Source organism: Oryx dammah, unplaced genomic scaffold (assembly GCF_014754425.2).
Source record: "Oryx dammah isolate SB20612 unplaced genomic scaffold, SCBI_Odam_1.1 HiC_scaffold_8, whole genome shotgun sequence".
Taxonomy (NCBI): Eukaryota; Metazoa; Chordata; class Mammalia; order Artiodactyla; family Bovidae; genus Oryx; species Oryx dammah.
In genome coordinates, this window is record NW_024070192.1 from 13,917,467 (window position 1) to 13,935,354 (window position 17,888).

The following is a 17,888-nucleotide window of genomic DNA, read 5'->3' on the forward strand; positions in this document are numbered from 1 at the left end:
AGATTATAGGCAGTAAATGTCTGATTGTTTCTCTTGGGGGAATGCCAGCAATCATTGACCAATGCCCAGGTCAGCCAGTTTTTAAGAGATGGCAAAATGCTGGTACTCTGATTCTATCATCCTTCTTTATTTATTAGCTAGAATACTTGTATGAAGGGAAATACCTCATCTACTGTTTGCTTAGGGGTATGGGAAAGGTGGGGGAAATGCTGGGTTCGCCCTCTTTAATTCTTTTTCATGCACAGTTGTCCTATCTTTTGTCTCAAGTCCTTTTGACACAACTGTAGTAGTGCTTGAGAGCTTCCTTAGTATCTAATATCTAATATAGAGATTGTATAGTTAGAGTTTCTCTGAGGAGCCCTGGTTCCTTTTGTTGGAAAACTGGAGATTATACCCTGGGTACCAGGGGTGCTCATTATTAGAAGGTGGTCTTTCTTTCTAGACCTTTTTAGTGTTCAGAGCTGGCAAGTGTGTGTGTGTATGTATGTGTGACTTAGCTTTACTGAGATATGATTTACATATAGTAAATTGTTTTAAATGTACACATTATGAGTTCTGACGTGTATAATAACTACCACCACGTGACAATATAGAACATTCCATTATCTCCCAAAAGTCCCCTCATGCCCCTTTAGGACTTTAGGGTTTTGACTTGAACTTCTATCACACATCTGTAATTCCCCACCCCCAAGAACCCTAATTCTCAAGAATCCTGAGAGATAAAATTAGAATGTCATGCCACACAGCTGCTCCCCTGCTTTATCTTAACCACAGCACTCGCACTCTCAGAGACAGCAACACCAATATTCCCACCATATGCCTACCTGAAAGGTTAAATTTCATTTTTGCAGTTTGGGGTCCAATTTATTGATTATAGTATAACTAAGAATCTAAAAAGTTTTAAGAATTATTTTTCTAAAGAAAATCTCAGTCCAAGCCATAGGTACCTTTATTTAGGTACTGTGACTTCTTAGGGGCCTCAGCCTTCACGGGAGGATTGCATTCCTGGTCTCAGGTAAGCTGACTGCACTTACTGGCAACATGGAATATCTAATCCGCAGTTGGGGTAAGTAATATTTATGGAGGATTATCCAGATCAGAGGTGTCCGACGGAGGTTATGCATCAGAATCTCCTATGGAACTTTTTAAAAATAAATATATTCAAGCCCTGTCCCAGACAGACATACTATTTCTCTTAATAGTGAAGCCCACAGGCAGGAGGTGCTAAGATTCCACACGCCTCGTGGACAAAAAAGCAAAAAACAGAAACAATATTGTAACAAGTTCAGTAAAGACTTTAAAAATGGTGCATATTAAAAAAAAAAAAATCTTGAAAAAATTTTCATACCTGGATGGTACAGTTTTGACAGAACTTCCCTCCAACCCAATTGCATTTAATAAATTTTTTTTTTTACCAAATACCCTTCTTAGGTATTATACCACACCAATATATATTAAAAGATGTTATTAGAAACAGCTCTATGGGATTTCCTTGGCGATCCAGTGATTAATAAGATTTTGTGCTTCCACTACAGGGGGCACAGGTTTGATCCCTGGGTGGGGAACTAAGACCCCACATGCCACAGGACAGGTTAAAAAGAAAAAAGAGCTTTATGAAATTCACTTTTCATGCCACCATAAAAAAGTTCTTGACGGTTGCTATGTTACACCATATCTTCCTGTGAGCATGGAGAAATTTCAGATTTAAATGCCAGGGTTAGTTGTGCTTTTCCTGAAGACTGGCCTGTTACATACATCATGTATGTGTTCATTTTGTTTATTTGCAAAAGCTTTTTGAGCACCCAGGTATCAGGAACTTGAGGTGCTGGGATGCAATGGTGAGCAAAACAAACAGCCCTTCTGGGGGTGGGCAGGTGGGGACAACCAATAAGCCAGTAGGTGCATGGGCAGTTTCAGGTAATTCTGGGTAGTGATAGTGTTGTAAAATAGGACAGGATGGTGTGTTTGATCATGCCTAGGGTGGTGTGCTTTACACGGGTGATCAGGGAAGTTTCTGAGGACATGACCTTCCACTGAAACTGAATGATGCAAAGCAGCCAGCTGTGTGAAGATCTGGGACAGTGCGTTGAGCAAAAGGGAGTAGCAAGTGGCAAGACCCTTAGGAGGGAAGCAGCATGGAATGAGCAAGGAGCATAAAGCAGGGCAGAGCTGAGGGTGAGGTCAGAGAGGTGGTCAGGGTGCTCACTTCACCTAAGGAGCCTGGAAGCCATCAGGACAGGAGGGGGCGCAGTTTGAGCAGAAGAGGGACATTGTTGTTTTGAAAAGCTCCCTGTGGAGAGAGTGGAATGTTACAGGAGTAAACAGTGGGGAGACCTATTAGGAGCTCTGACAGTACCCAGGCGATGGTGGCCAGGACAAGAGAGGTAGCAACACCCTCCTTAGACCTGGCAAGACCTGGCAGGAGGTAGCAATACCTCCTTAGTCCTGTGGTTTAGAGCGTCCTGCTCTGGCCTTCTCTGCTGTGCCTTCCTCCACATTATGAGTGAGGAGCCAAGGAGATGTGCTTGGGTGTCTAATTGTCCTAACCTGTGAGTTGATGCACTGTCTGAGATCTCGGTTAATGTTTCTGATAGCATGTAATGGGGAAGGTCAAAGGCAAGGACTAGTGCGCATCTCTGCAGGGCAATAAAGGAGAAAGAAGAATGCGTGATCTTCAGACATCACTGAACCACTCACTGCTGATCATTCCTGTGGTTAGCTCTCCCCTTTATCTCCTTTAGGAGAAGCAGCACTGAGAGAAGGCAGTCTCCTTAGGTTGAAATCACCCAGCTCTGGGACCAGAAGGGGCAGAAGGGACAGATGCTTGAAGGGAACACCTGTTTGCAGCTCATCCCAGCAGGGTTTTCCTGCTGCCCTGGTATTGCCTTGCGTATACTGCCTTCTCCCAGCCTCCTAGGGTTGCTGGCCTTTTTCTGAATGATTTCTGAGAGCTCATCAAATATTGTAGAACATCATACTTTATCAGAGACATGGATTAAAAATATTTCCCCTCCCCATTCTTTTGATTTAGTTAAAGATTTTTAAATGTTTCCTCTAACTAAATTTAACACTTATTTATGTCTTCTGGATCACAAGTCATACTTAGAAAAGCCTTTCCCTCTTAAAAATCATTATAAAATTCCTCTACTTCTGTGGCTTAATTTTTAGGTATTTTATTTTTATTTATTTATTTATTTTAGGTATTTTAATATTTGAGCTAGCTGAATGGATTTTTTGTAAAGAATGAAGTAGAAAAGAAATGGAGTTCTAACTTTCTTTAATGTGGTTTTCAATTTTTACACTGTATTGAATGTTCCATCTTTTCCCCATTGATTTAAAATGCCATATTTTTCACATGCTAAACTCATCCATATTTAGATTTATATTTGGACTTTCTTTCATGTTACATTTACATTTTCTACTTGTTTAGCCATATACCCATAACACACCTTCAAAATCCTGCTAATTTTATAATGCTTTCAAACCATATATACCTCTCTCTCATTCCTCACCACCCCCCAACACACACATGCTTCTTGAATCTGTATTCAGTTTCCTTTTTCATGTAGTACATTGTGTGGTTCTTTCAGCATGAACGCAATTGAGAAATCTCCTCCTTTGTCTTAAAAAGTGTTTATTTTCCCCTCAGTCTTGATTGGTATTTTGGCTAAAGTGGTAGTTATTTTGGTTGGTTCTCTTAAGCCTCATCATAACCCTTCTTCTATTTGGTGGGGTCTGAAACCTGAAAAATTGGAATTCCCTTGCTGCCAGGGTTATGACTGTGAATATCTTCCACCAATTAGATGCATGTTCATAGGACCTGGGAAGGAGAGGGGAGATGATTTCTGCTGAAAAGCAAGTGTCTCTAATGGCAGAACTCCACACTCCACTGGGCTCCAGTTTCTGGGTGAGGCAGTTGTACTGAAGGCAACAACGCTAACAGTAGCAGCAGTAGTTGTCTGGTCTCCAGATTGTAAGAAAACCTACAGATAAATTAAAAAAAACTTTAGACAAATTATTAAAATTGGAAAGGGAATTTAGCAAGGTTGCTGGATACAAAGTTGACCAAGAAAAGTGATTGTGTTTCTGTGTATCCACAACATGAAATAAAAATACAACTTAACATAGCCTCAAAATATTAACCACCTAGGACTAAATCTAATGAAAAGTACGCAAGATTGTTTATACAGAAAATGATAAAACACTACTGAGAGAGTTGAAGAAGACAAACAAATGATGAAATAGTTGCAGTTCAGAAAACTCAATATTATAAAAATATTAATTCTCCCCAAGTTGATCTAAAAGTTCAATGCACTATCAATCAAAAGCCATACTATGTTTAGTTTTTTCTGTAAGGAAATAATAAGCTGACTAAAATTTGTATGGAAATGCAGGGACTTCCCTTGCGGTTTTGTGGTTAAGGCTCTGTGTTTCCACTACTGGGGGCACGGATTCCATTCCTGGTTGGGAAACTAAGATCCCACAAGCCTCGCCAAGTACAGAAATGAAAAGGTCAAGAAAAGCTAAGACATGACTAAAAAGAACAAGGTGGGGAAACTGCTCTTCCAGCTGTTACGATCTATTTAAAAGCTGAGTATGGCACTGACACGGGAGAGAGAAGTATAGAACAGTGAAACAGAATCCACGGCCCAGAAGGAAACCCACATGTCTATGAACATTTGATTAGTAACATAGATGACCTGCAGTTTAGTGGGGAAAGGACCGCCTTTTCAGTAGACAGTGCTGCAGCAAGGGGGTATGTCCATGCAGGGGAGAGGAAGCAAATGAGATGCCAGGGTTTCCCTGGTGGTGCAGTGGGTGAAAATCTGCATGCCAAAGCAGGGGACACAGGTTTGATCCCTGGCCTGGGAAGACTCCACATGCCACGGAGCAACTAACTCCACATGCCACAACTACTGAGCCTGCACTCTAGAGCCTGCATGCTGCAGCTACTGGACCTATGCACCTAGAGCCCACGCTCTGCAACAAGAGACGCCACTGCACTGAGAAACCTGTGCACCGCATGAAGAGTAGCCCTGCTCACCGCGGTCAGAGGAGAGCCCATGCAAAGCAACACAGCCAAAAATAAACAGTAAAATTAAAAAAAAATGCGATGCCAATTTCACATCGCAGAAACAATTACAGGCTGATATAAAGTGAAATGTGAATGTAACTAAAAAGCCTTTAGTAAAAAAAAAAAAAGAACAAAAGCCTTTAGTAGATAATAGTATAGGATAATGCTTGTATGACCTCGAGCTGAAAAAATATTCATCTGGACACACATTCACAAAAAAGCACTAACCATAAAGACACAGCAGGCACAACAAGTTCTTCAAACTTCATCAAGCTGGAGGAGGAAATGGCAACCCACTCCAGGATTCTTGCCTGGGAAACCCCAGGGACAGAGGAGCCTGGCAGGGTAGTCCATGGGGTCACAAAAGAGTTGGACAAGACTTAGCAACTAAACCAACCAACCAACCAACAATGCAAGAATTAAATAAGATGATATGTGCTGAATGAGAAGCCCGTGCACCCCAAGGAAGAGGAGCCCCTGCTCGACACAACTAAAGAAAGCCCTCACGCAGCAGTGAAGACCCATCACAACCAAAAATAAAGGAATAAATAGATTTTTTTTAAAGATGATATGTGCTGAAAAAGTTAAACTATGTAAATATATGAAAGCCTATATGGGAAATAATATTGAGTAAAAATAATAAAAGTGGAGCTGTAGTCACCAATCATTACAAGGCAGAAATCAATTTTGCATAATATAATGCATCAGAATTATAAGTCTACTGAATTATGTTTGGTAAAGCTACTTGGTTATAATAAAAACTGTAAGCTAAAACAGAAGAAAGAACTTCATCAAAAAGTACCATTAAGATAGTGAAAAATCAAGCTACAGAATAGGAGAACAACTACTAAAAAATATGAAAAAGTCAACACTTCAGTAGAACAATAGGCCAAGTACCTCAAACAGACACCTTATAAAAGAAATCCAAATGGCCTGCGAATATATGTAAAAGTGCTTGATCTTATTAGTCATCAGGGAAAATGTAAATTAAAATCACAAAGTTCAGCTCAGTTCAGTTGCTCAGTCGTGTCCAACTCTTTGCGACCCCATGAACCACAGCACGCCAGGCCTCCCTATCCATCACCAACTCCCAGAGTCTACCCAAACTCATGGCCATTGAGTCGGTGATGCCATCCAACCATCTCATCCTCTGTTGTCCACTTCTCCTCCAGCCCTCAATCTTTCCCAGCATCAGGGTCTTTTCCAATGAGTCAGCTCTTTGCATCAGGTGGCCAAAGTATTGGAGTTTCAGCTTCAACATCAGTCCTTCCAATGAACACCCAGGACTGATCTCCTTTAGGATGGGCTGGTTGGATCTTCTTGAGATGCCAGTATATATCCACAAGAGTGATTAAACTAAAACAAAAGATATCACCAGTGCTGGTGAAGATGTAGGGGAATGGGGAAGTTCATACTGCTCATAGGAATGCAAAGGTGGTAGAACTACTTTGGAAGAAAACATAGCATTATCTACGTGGACTGGAGATAAACATACCCCACTTCAGTTCAGTTCAGTTCAGTTGCTCAGTCGTGTCTGACTCTGCGACCCCATGGACTGTAGCACACCAGGCCTACCTGTCCATCACCAACTTCCAGAGTTTACTCAAACTCATGTCCGTTGAGTCAGTGATGCCATCCAACCATCTCATCCTCTGTCGTCCCTTTCTCCTCCTGCCTTCCATCTTTCCCAGCATCAGGGTCTTTTCAAATCAGTCAGTTCTTCCCATCAGGTGGCCAAAGTACTGGAGTTTCAGCTTCAGCATCAGTCCTTCCAATGAATATTCAGGACTGATTTCCTTTAGGATGGACTGGTTGGATCTCCTTGCAGTCCAAGGGACTCTCAAGAGTATTCTCCAGCACCACAGTTCAAAAGCATTCATTCTTTGGCGCTCAGCTTTCTTCGCAGTCCAACTCTCACATCCATACATGACTAGATGACCTTTGTTGGCAAAGTAATGTCTCTACTTTTTAATATGCTGTCTAGGTTGGTCATAACTTTTCTTCCAAGGAGCAAACATCTTTCATGGCTGCAGTCACCATCTGCAGTGATTTTGGAGCCCAAAAAGATTAAGTCTGTCACTGTTTCCACTGTTTCCCCATATATTTGCCTTGAAGTGATGGGACCAGATGCCATGATCTTAGTTTTCTGAATGTTGAGTTTTAAGCCAACTTTTAATTTTAAATTTTTCTCTAATTTTCTTAAAGAGAACTCTAATCTTTCCCATTCTATTGTTTTCCTCTATTTCTTTGCACTGATCACTGAAGAAGGCTTTCTTATCTCTCCTTGCTATTCTTTGGAACTCTGCATTCAAATGGGTATATCTTTCCTTTTCTCCTTTGCCTTTCACTTCTCTTTTCACTGCTATTTTTAAGGCCTCCTCAGACAACCATTTTGCCTTTTTGCATTTCTTTTTCTTGGGGATGGTCTTGATCCCTGCCTCCTGTACAATGTCACGAACCTCCATCCATAGTTCTTCAGGCGCTCTATCAGATCTAATTCCCTAAATCTATTTCTCACTTCCACTGTATAATCGTAAGGGATTTGATTTAGGTCCTACCTGAATGGTCTAGTGGTTTTCCCTACTTTCTTCAATTTAAGTTTGAATTTGGCAATAAGGAGTTCATGATCTGAGACACAGTCAGCTCCCAGTCTTGTTTTTGCTGACTGTATAGAGCTTCTCCATGTTTGGCTGCAAAGAATATATTCAATCTGATTTCGGTATTGACCATCTTGTGTCCATGTGTAGAGTCTTCTCTTGTGTTGTTGGAAGAAGGTGTTTGCTATGACCAGTGCGTTCTCTTGACAAAACTCTATTAGCCTTTGCCCTGCTTCATTCTGTACTCTGAGGCCAAATTTGCCTGTTACTCTAGGTATTTCTTGACTTCCTACTTTTGCATTCTAGTCCCCTATAATGAAAAAGACATCTTTTGGGGGTGTGAGTTCTAGAAGGTCTTGTAGGTCTTCATAGAACCGTTCAACTTCAGCTTCTTCAGCATTACTGGTTGGGGCATAGACTTGGATCACTGTGATACTGAATGGTTTGCCTCGGAAGTGAACAGAGTGTCTAGGAGCCTCTGGTGGAGGTGTGGGTCGGCAGTGGCCCGCTGCAGGGTTAGGGGCACTGAGTGTAGCAGCGTGTGCATGGGACCTTTTAAGGAGGTTGCCTTTATCTTCATTACCTCCACCGTAGTTTGGCCCCAGGTAAATAACTTCTCTGGTGGCTCAGAGGATAAAGTGTCTACCTAAAACGTGGGAGACCTGGGTTCAGTCCCTGGGTTGGGAAGATCTCCTGGAGAAGGAAGTGGCAACCCACTCCAGTATTCTTCTTGGAAAATCCCATGAATGGAGGAGCCTGGTAGGCTACAGTCCATGGGGTCGCAAAGAGTTGGACATGAGCGACTTCACTTTTTACTTAAATAAGAGTGCGGGAACACAGCCCCACCCATCAACTGAAAATTGGATTAAAGATTTACTGAGCATGCCCCCACCCATCAGAACAAGGCCCAGTTTCCCCCTCAGTCAGTCTTTCCCATCAGGAAGCTTCCATTAGCCTCTTATCCTTCTCCATCAGAGGGCAGACAGACTGAAAACCACAATCACAGAAAACTAACCAATCTGATCACATGGACCACAGCCTTGTCTAACTCAATGAAACCATGAGCCAGCCATGCTGTGTAGGGCTACCCAAGATGGATGGGTCATGGTGGAGAGTTCTGACAAAGCGTGGTCCACTGGAGAAGGGATTGGCAAACCACTTCAGTATTCTTGCCATGAGAACCCCATGAACCCACATGAAGCCCCTATGAAAAGGCAAAAAGATAGGACACTGAAAGATGAACTCCCCAGGTTGGTAAGTGCCCAATATGCTACTGGAGATCAGTGGAGAAATAAATCCAGAAAGAATGAAGGGACAGAGCCAAAGCAAAAACAACACCCAGTTTTGGATGTGACTGGTGATGGAAGTAAAGTCCAATGTTGTAAAGAGCAATACTGCATAGGAATCTGGAACGTTAGGTCCATGAATCAACGCAAATTGGAAGTGGTCCAACAGGAGATGGCAAGAGTGAACATCAACATTTTAGGAATCAGCAAACTAAACATGCCCCATGCCCCCGTAATTCCATTCCTGAGTATGTTCAGCATAACTGCATGCACTTGAGAACCAGGAGACGTGTGCAAGCATGTAAGAATGGTCATAACTGCATTGTCTGTGACAGTTCCAAGCTGTGTGTGTGCATGCCAAGTCGCTTCAGTTCTATCCCACTCTTCTCAACCCTATGGACTGTAGCCCACCAGGCTCCTCTGTCCATGGGATCCTCCAGGCAAGAATACTGGAGTGAGTTGCCATGCCCTCCTCCAGGGGATCTTCCTGACCCAGGGATGAAACCTGAATCTCCTGCGGCTCCTGTTGCAGGCGAATTCTTTACCCCTGAGCCACCAGGGAAGCCCAGAATAGATAAATTATAGTGTATTCAAACAAGGGAATACTACTTAGCAAGACAATAATATAATCTAGACAGTATATTAAAAAGCAGAGACATTACTGACAAAGGTCTGTGTAGTCAAAGCTATGGTTTTTCCAGTAGTCATGTATGGATGCTGGACCATAAAGAAAGCTGAGCACAGAAGAATTGTTGCTTTTGAACTGTGGTATTGGAGAAGAGACTCTTGAGAGCCCGTTGGACAGCAAGGAGATCAAACCAGTCAATCCTAAAGGAAATCAACTCTGAGTATTCATTGGAAGGACTGATGTTGAAGCTGAAGCTCCAATACTTTAGCCACCTGATATGAAGAACTGACTCACTGGAAAAAACTTTGATGCTGGGGAAGATTGAAAGCAAAAGGAGAAGGAGACGACAGGATGAAATGGTTGGATGGCATCACTGACTTGATGGACATGAGTTTGAACAAGCTCCAGGAGCTGGTGATGGACAGGAAAGCCTGGTGTGCTGCAGTCCATGGGGTCACAAAAAGTCGGACATAACTGATCAGCTGAACTGAACTGAACTGAGCAAGAGGAATAAATGAATTACAAATACATGCAGCATCTTGGGTAAACCTCTCAAACACAATGTTGAGCAAAAGGAGCCAGACATGAGAATAAATGCTATGTGATTTGATTTACATTCAATTTTGAAAAAGCAGGCAAAACTAAATATGGTGCTTAGGAATGCATATGTAGGTGGTAGAACTATAAAGAAAAGCAAAGGTGTGATTCCCATAACAGGGTACTTAAGTTGGGGAACTGGGGTTGTGATTGAGAAGAGCTATGCAGAGGCCTTCTGGGATGCCGACAACATTCTGTTGCTAGTGTCCACTTAATAGAACTTATTAAACTATGGATATATATTTTTGTGCATTTTTATATAATGTGTACTCTATTTCATAACCAAAAAAAAAAGAATATGTGGGTTTGAAAAAGAACCAGGGATGTCCCTGGTGATTCAGTGGCTAAGACTCTGCACTCCCAATGCAGGGGACTTAGGTTCCATCCCTGGTCAGGGGACTAGATCCCACATGCCCCAACTAAAGAGCCCACATGCTGCAACTAAGACCCGGCTCAGCAAAAAAAATCAAAAACCAAAGGGAAACTTCTAGACATGAAAAAAATGTAACTATTGAATGGAAACTCAATAGATCCTCTTCCTCTTCCTTTTCCTCCCCTTCCCCTCCTAAACAATTCAGTCCAAAAGGCATGGGCTGGGGCTCAATGACTGTGCAAGGGGGTAGGTGTGGGTGGAGGCCGCAGAAAGTTGGGGTTGTGTGAGGAGGGTGTTGTGAGAAGTACACAAAACACTCAGTGGTGCCCGGAACCTGGTATATACTCAGCCCATGGCAGTTATTATTATTGTCGTTATTATAGTCGTTACGCCGGGAAGTGGTGAAGGACAGGAAAGCCTGGTGTGCTGCAGTCCTTGGGGTCGCAGAGTCAGACACCAGCAGCTAAACCACATAGTCATTACAAAGGAAATGCTGAGAGATGGCAGAGCAGCCAGCAGTCACATCCTCGGATTCCAGCTGCATCTGCAGCCTCACCCACTTTGTGTTGACAGCTTTCTTGCTTTAAGTGGTCAAGGCATATTACTCCTTTTCTACCCCGGGGCTTTCCAGTGCCTGGGGTGAGAGGCCAATGGAAGCCCATTTGGAATCCCCACATGCATCACCTCCTGGGGGCAGCCCTCAGCCAGTGGGGGATGGGAGCCGATGGATACGTGCTTCTCACTCTCTGTCCTCAAAGGGATAATTCTGACAGGCATTTGTTCACTCCACAGACAGTTCCAGTGGAATCGAGCCCCAGTTCCCCACAGCAATGCCCGACTCAACCTTACACCGCATTCCGGCTTTTCCTCCTGTCCCTCATGCCTGTTCGCCAGTGTCCCTTCTGTTCCACAGAAGGCCTTTTCTCAGCCTCTGCGTTCAGGGCTATCAGACTATTCAGAAGGCTGGAGAAAGCAGCCCTGATAAACATTTCCTCCGAGGATGAATGGCAACAAGGACTCTGTTGCTGGTGGTAAGAGGAGTAGAGATAATCCTTACATGTTATAGCTTCACAATTACTAAGACTTAGGGCTGCGGCCCGCATCCGAGGCCAGGGGCGGTGACACTGAGGAGCCACCCTGAGCCCGAGGCCAGGGGCGGCAGCTGGAAGGAGCCACCCACGCCCGAGGCCAGGGCCCGCAGCCGGGAGGAGCAACCCGAGGAGTGGTGGCTGTGCAGGCACAGGAGGGCCTAGAGGAGCTATCCCAGTTGAAGGTCAGGAACGGTGGCGGTAAGGAGATACCTCTTGTCCAAGGTAAGGAGCAGCAGCTGTGCTTTGCTGGAGCAGCCGTGAAGAGATACCTCCACGTCCAAGGTAAGAGAAACCCAAGTAAGATGGTAGGTGTTGCAAGAGGGCATCAGAGGGCAGACACACTGAAACCATACTCACAGAAAACTAGTCAATCTAATCACACTAGGACCACAGCCTTGTCTAACTCAATGAAACCAAGCCATGCCTACGGGCAACCCAAGATGGGCAGGTCATGGTGGAGACAGAATGTGGTCCACTGGAGAAGGGAATGGCAAGCCACTTCAGTATTCTTGCCTTGAGAACCCCATGAACAGTATGAAAAGGCAATATGATAGGATACCAAAAGAGGAACTCCCCAGGTCAGTAGGTGCCCAATATGCTACTGGAGATCAGAGGAGAAATAACTCCAGAAAGAATGAAGGGATGGAGCCAAAGCAAAAACAGTACCCAGTTGTGGATGTGACTGGTGATAGAAGCAAGATCCGATGCTGTAAAGAGCAATATTGCATAGGAACCTGGAATGTCAGGTCCAGGAATCAAGGCAAATTGGAAGTGGTCAAACAAGAGATGGCAAGGGTGAATGTCGACATTCTAGGAATCAGCGAACTAAAATGGACTGGAATGGGTGAATTTAACTCAGATGACCATTATATCTACTACTGTGGGCAGGAATCCCTCAGAAGAAATGGAGTAGCCATCATGGTCAACAAAAGAGTCCAAAATGCAGTACTTGGATGCACTCTCAAAAACGACAGAATGATCTCTGTTAGTCTCCAAGGCAAACCATTCAATATCACAGTTATCCAAGTCTATGCCCCAACCAGTAATGCTGAAGAAACTGAAGCTGAACAGTTTTATGAAGACATACAAGACCTTTTAGAACTAACACCCCAAAAAGATGTCTTTTTCATTATAGGGGACTGAAATGCAAAAGTAGGAAGTCAAGAAACACCTGGAACAGGCAAATTTGGCCTTGGAATGTGGAATGAAGCAGGGAAAGACTAATAGAGTTTTGCCAAGAAAATGCACTGGTCATAGCAAACACCCTCTTCCAACAACACAAGAGAAGACTCTACACATGGACATCACCACATGGACATCACCAAATGGTCAACACCGAAATCAGATCGATTATATTCTATGCAGCCAAAGATGGAGAAGCTCTATACAGTCAACAAAAACAAGACCAGGAGCTGACTGTGGCTCAGATCATGAACTCCTTATTACCAAATTCAGACTTAAATTGAAGAAAGTAGGGAAAACCACTAGACCATTCAGGTATGACCTAAATCAAATCCCTTATGATTATACAGTGGAAGTGAGAAATAGATTTAAGGGCCTAGATCTGATAGATAGAGTGCCTGATGAACTATGGAATGAAGTTTGTGACATTGTACAGGAGACAGGGATCAAGATCATCCCCATGGAAAAGAAATGCAAAAAAGTAAAATGGCTGTCTGGGGAGGCCTTACAAATAGCTGTGAAGAGAAGAGAGGTGAAAAGCAAAGGAGAAAAGAAAGATATAGGCATCTAAATGCAGAGTTCCAAAGAATAGCAAGAAGAGATAAGAAAGCCTTCTTCAGCGATCAATGCAAAGAAATAGAGGAAAACAACAGATTGGGAAAGACTAGAGATCTCTTGAAGAAAATTAGAGGTGCCAAGAGAACATTTCATGCAAAGATGGGCTCAATAAAGGACAGAAATGGTATGGACCTAACAGAAGCAGAAGATATTAAGAAGAGGTGGCAAGAATACACGGAAGAATTGTACAAAAAAGATCTTCACGACCCAGATAGTCATGACGATGTGATCACTAATCTAGAGCCAGACATCTTGGAATGTGAAGTCAAGTGTGCCTTAGAAAGCATCACTACGAACAAAGCTAGTGGAGGTGATGGAATTCCAATTGAGCTGTTTCAAATCCTGAAAGATGATGCTGTGAAAGTGCTGCACTCAATATGCCAGCAAATTTGGAAAACTCAGCTGTGGCCACAGGACTGGAAAAGGTCAGCTTTCATTCCAATTCCAAAGAAAGGCAATGCCAAAGAATGCTCAAACTACCGCACAATTGCACTCATCTCACATGCTAGTAAAGTAATGCTCAAAATTCTCCAAGCCAGATTCAGCAATACGTGAACCGTGAACTTCCTGATGTTCAAGCTGGTTTTAGAAAAGGCAGAGGAACCAGAGATCAAATTGCCAACATCTGCTGGATCATGAAAAAAGCAACAGAGTTCCAGAAAAACATCTATTTCTGCTTTATTGACTATGCCAAAGCCTTTGACTATGTGGATCACAAGAAACTGTGGAAAATTCTGAAAGAGATGGGAATACCAGACCACCTGACCTGCCTCTTGAGAAATCTGTATGCAGGTCAGGAAGGAACAGTTAGAACTGGACATGGAACAACAGACTGGTTCCAAATAGGAAAAGGAGTATGTCAAGTCTGTATATTGTCACCCTGCTTGTTTAACTTCTATGCAGAGTACATCATGAGAAACGCTGGACTGGAAGAAGCACAAGCTGGAATCAAGATTGCCGGGAGAAATATCAATAACCTCAGATATACAGATGACACCACCCTTATGGCAGAAAGTGAAGAGGAGCTAAAAAGCCTCTTGATGAAAGTGAAAGAGGAGAGTAAGAAAGTTGGCTTAAAGCTCAACATTCAGAAAATGAAGATCATGGCATCTGGTCCCATCACTTCATGGGAAATAGATGGGGAAACAGTAGAAACAGTGTCAGACTTTATTTTTTTGGGCTCCAGAATCACTGCAGATGGTGACTGCAGCCATGAAATTAAAAGACGCTTACTCCTTGGAAGAAAAGTTATGACCAACCTAGATAGCATATTCAAAAGCAGAGACATTACTTTGCCGACTAAGGTCTGTCTAGTCAAGGCTATGGTTTTTCCTGTGGTCATGTATGGATGTGAGAGTTGGACTGTGAAGAAGGCTGAGCGCCGAAGAATTGATGCTTTTGAACTGTGGTGTTGGAAAAGACTCTTGAGAGTCCCTTGGACTGCCAGGAGATCCAACCAGTCCATTCTGAAGGAGATCAACCCTGGGATTTCTTTGGAAGGAATGATGCTAAAGCTGAAACTCCAGTACTATGGCCACCTCATGAGAAGAGTTGACTCATCGGAAAAATCTCTGATGCTGGGAGAGATTGGGGGCAGGAGGAGAAGGGGACGACCGAGGATAAGATGGCTGGATGGCATCACTAACTCGATGGACGAGAGTCTGAGTGAACTCTGGGAGATGGTGATGAACAGGGAGGCCTGGCGTGCTGCGATTCTTGGGGTCGCAAAGATTCGGACACGACTGAGCGACTGAACTGAACTCCCTTGTAGTGGGGAAGAGAGCAGAGGTAGATAATGAAGCTCGAGGTTACGCAATAGTTCTAGCAATTGAAAGGCAGGAAGCAGTGGTAATTACATGGATTGTGGGTTAGTTGGCTTCTGTTAACTGCTTTAGAAGCTTTGCAAAGAGAAAATGAGAGGCTGTTGATTCAGGGCATGCTGTGAAACCCAGGGACATAGTGGACTTTGAGGCCTCAGTTGGTCTTAATAGAATCAAATCCAGTTAGTGGGGTGCTCATTAATTTGCCAGCCCATCCCTACCTCTTGTGTTGGCTGCTTCTCTATTTCACTCTCCCTGGGCCCTCATATAAACAACCTGTACCAAGTCCTTGCCTCAGGCTCTGCTTCAGGAAGGAGCTCAGGTTACTACATCAAGAGGTTAGTGGTGGCCAAGTAACTAAGTTTATGACCTCAATGACTGAAGATTTCTAAGGGGAGCAGCCATTAGTATGACGCGTGCTAAGGATGAGCATACTATGAATAGCTAGCCTTTTTTTTTTTCCCAGTACTTATTCTGTGCCCGGCCCTGTTCCAAACCTTTTACATTCATTACCTGAGTTAATTCTCACAGTAGCTCCATGATGCAGGTAACATGTCTCCCTGCCCCTCTCCTCTTTCCCCCACCCACTCAAGTGAGGAAATTGAACCCCAGGATTTTATGTAACTTACCCAGAGTCACACAGTTAGCACTGAGCCTACATATCCTCACCCTCAGCCTCTGTGATATACTGAGTTCCTCCAAATATTGTTGTTGTTCAGTCACAAAGCTGTGTCCTCCTCTTTGCGACTCCATGGACTGCAGCATGCCAGGCTTCTCTGTCCTTCAGTATCTCCTGGAGATTGCTCAAACTCATGTCCATTGAGTCAGTGATCCATCCAACCATCTTATCCTCTGTCTCTCCCTTCTCCTGCCTTCAATCTTTCCAGCAGCAGGCACTTTTCCAGTGAGTCAGTTCTTTGCATCAAGTGGCCAAAGGATTGGAGCTTCAGCTTCAGCATCAGTCCTTCCAATGAATATTGAGTTGATTTCCTTTAGGATTGACTGTTTTGATCTCCTTGCTGTCCAAGGGACTTTCCAGAGTCTTCTCCAGCACCACAAATCGAAAGCATCGATTCTTTGGTACTCAGCCTTCTTTAGTGTTGGTCAAAAGTTCATTTGGGGTTTTCTATAACATCTTATGGAAAGAACCCAGACGGACTTATTGGCCAAGCCAATAAAAATATCCACAGAAAGAAGGGGAAATTAAGCTTGTGAATGCTGCTTTATGGCAACAAAATCCTCAGATTCGCCTGGACCTGTGTGTACAGCATAGCCCTTCCCACCCTGAATATGCATTCTCACAGCCAGTGCTGTTGTTCTTTGCTGGGATTCAAGTCCCAGTTCAACCACCTACCAAGCTGGGGATGACCCTGTGAAATTACTTACCCCATCTCAGCCTCAGTTTCCTTACCTGTAAAATCAAGTTAATAATACCGGCCCCAAGGGTGTTACAGAGTTAGTGTCTAATTGGCTGATAACTATGATTTTTCTAGTCAGAGGTCCATTGTTGAGAATAGTTAAGACTGAGGTTCAGACAACGGGGGGGGGGGGGGGGGCGGGAAAGGGAAGAGAGTGGAGCAATTTTGGCCAAGTTATTTTGTGTCCAGAACCCCAGAATTGCCTCTTGGCTTTATTGGACTTTACTTATAACTCCTGGGATGAGAGATTCAAACCAGAAATATTTTTGCCCCTCAAGTGGACTGAATGGTGGCTCTCCCATAAATCCTAATGCTTGGAACCTGTGAATATCACCTTACTTGAGAAAAGGCTCTCTGAAGGTGTAATTAATAAGTTAAGAATCTCAAGATAAGATCAACCTGGATCATCTGGGTAGTTCCTGAATCTACTGTGTGTGTGTGCTAAGTCACTCCCACCAATACTGGGGTGGGTAGCCTATTCCTTCTCCAGCGGAAACTGGGTCTCCTGCATTGCAGGTGGATTCTTTACCAACTGAGCTATCAGGGAAGCCCTATGAGAAAATACATGTCTGTTGTTTTAAGTCAGCAGTTTGTAGTAATCTGTTACAGCAATCCTGGGAAACCAATCCATTTCTCTCTTCTCCCCCAACTCAGCTCTGGGCTGTCCTCTTGACAGAGAGCTGACCAGAAATGCAGAGCATAAAGACATGCTTCTGACATGAGCTAAGTCTTGAGGACTGAGAAAGTCCATGGAAATCAATAGAAATGAATTTGCAGCCTTCCGGAAGCTAAGAGCAAATGTTAGTGGCAGTGGATAATAAATGTGTACTCGCTGAGTGATCTTGCCTTTCTCCAGAGGTGACTGCGGGTGCTGTTTTCTTCAGACACCTTTTCAAGGTCCCCAGGTTTTGTTTTGGAATTCAGGCATGGTTTTTGCTTTCTGTGTTTGCTTCTGAAACTTCAGTGGGCACGGGGATAGGGAGATGATTGTCGTAAGCTTCCAGGATGCACTTATGAAGAACACAGTGGTCAAAAAATTATTCTTTATTAAATGGTGTGGAAATGGGGGAAATGGCCCTTGCCAAAAAATGGCAACAGCATGTAAAAACTGTCGTTAGTCAGGATCCCACCTAACAAAACTCTTGTCTGATGACAGGATTGTATGTACCTGAAAAAACCCAAGGAATAGCGTTTAAGCATGAAA

At 43.5% G+C, this 17,888-nt stretch overlaps 1 protein-coding gene across 4 annotated transcripts in view; it reads right to left on the reverse strand.

Annotated features, from left to right (window-relative positions):
• Window positions 1–3,617: 3,617 nt before the first annotated feature.
• MILR1 (mast cell immunoglobulin like receptor 1) overlaps window positions 3,618–17,888 on the reverse strand; it is a 34,644-nt gene continuing 20,373 nt past the window's right edge. For 2 of the 4 annotated variants that reach the window (XM_040244971.1, XM_040244967.1), the window contains one exon: window positions 17,714–17,852. The gene's annotated coding sequence lies outside the window, so the exon portion shown is untranslated. Of the gene's footprint in view, window positions 3,821–3,843; window positions 3,984–17,713; window positions 17,853–17,888 lie in introns of those variants that run through there. The other 2 variants (XM_040244969.1, XM_040244968.1) reach the window with 2 other exon arrangements.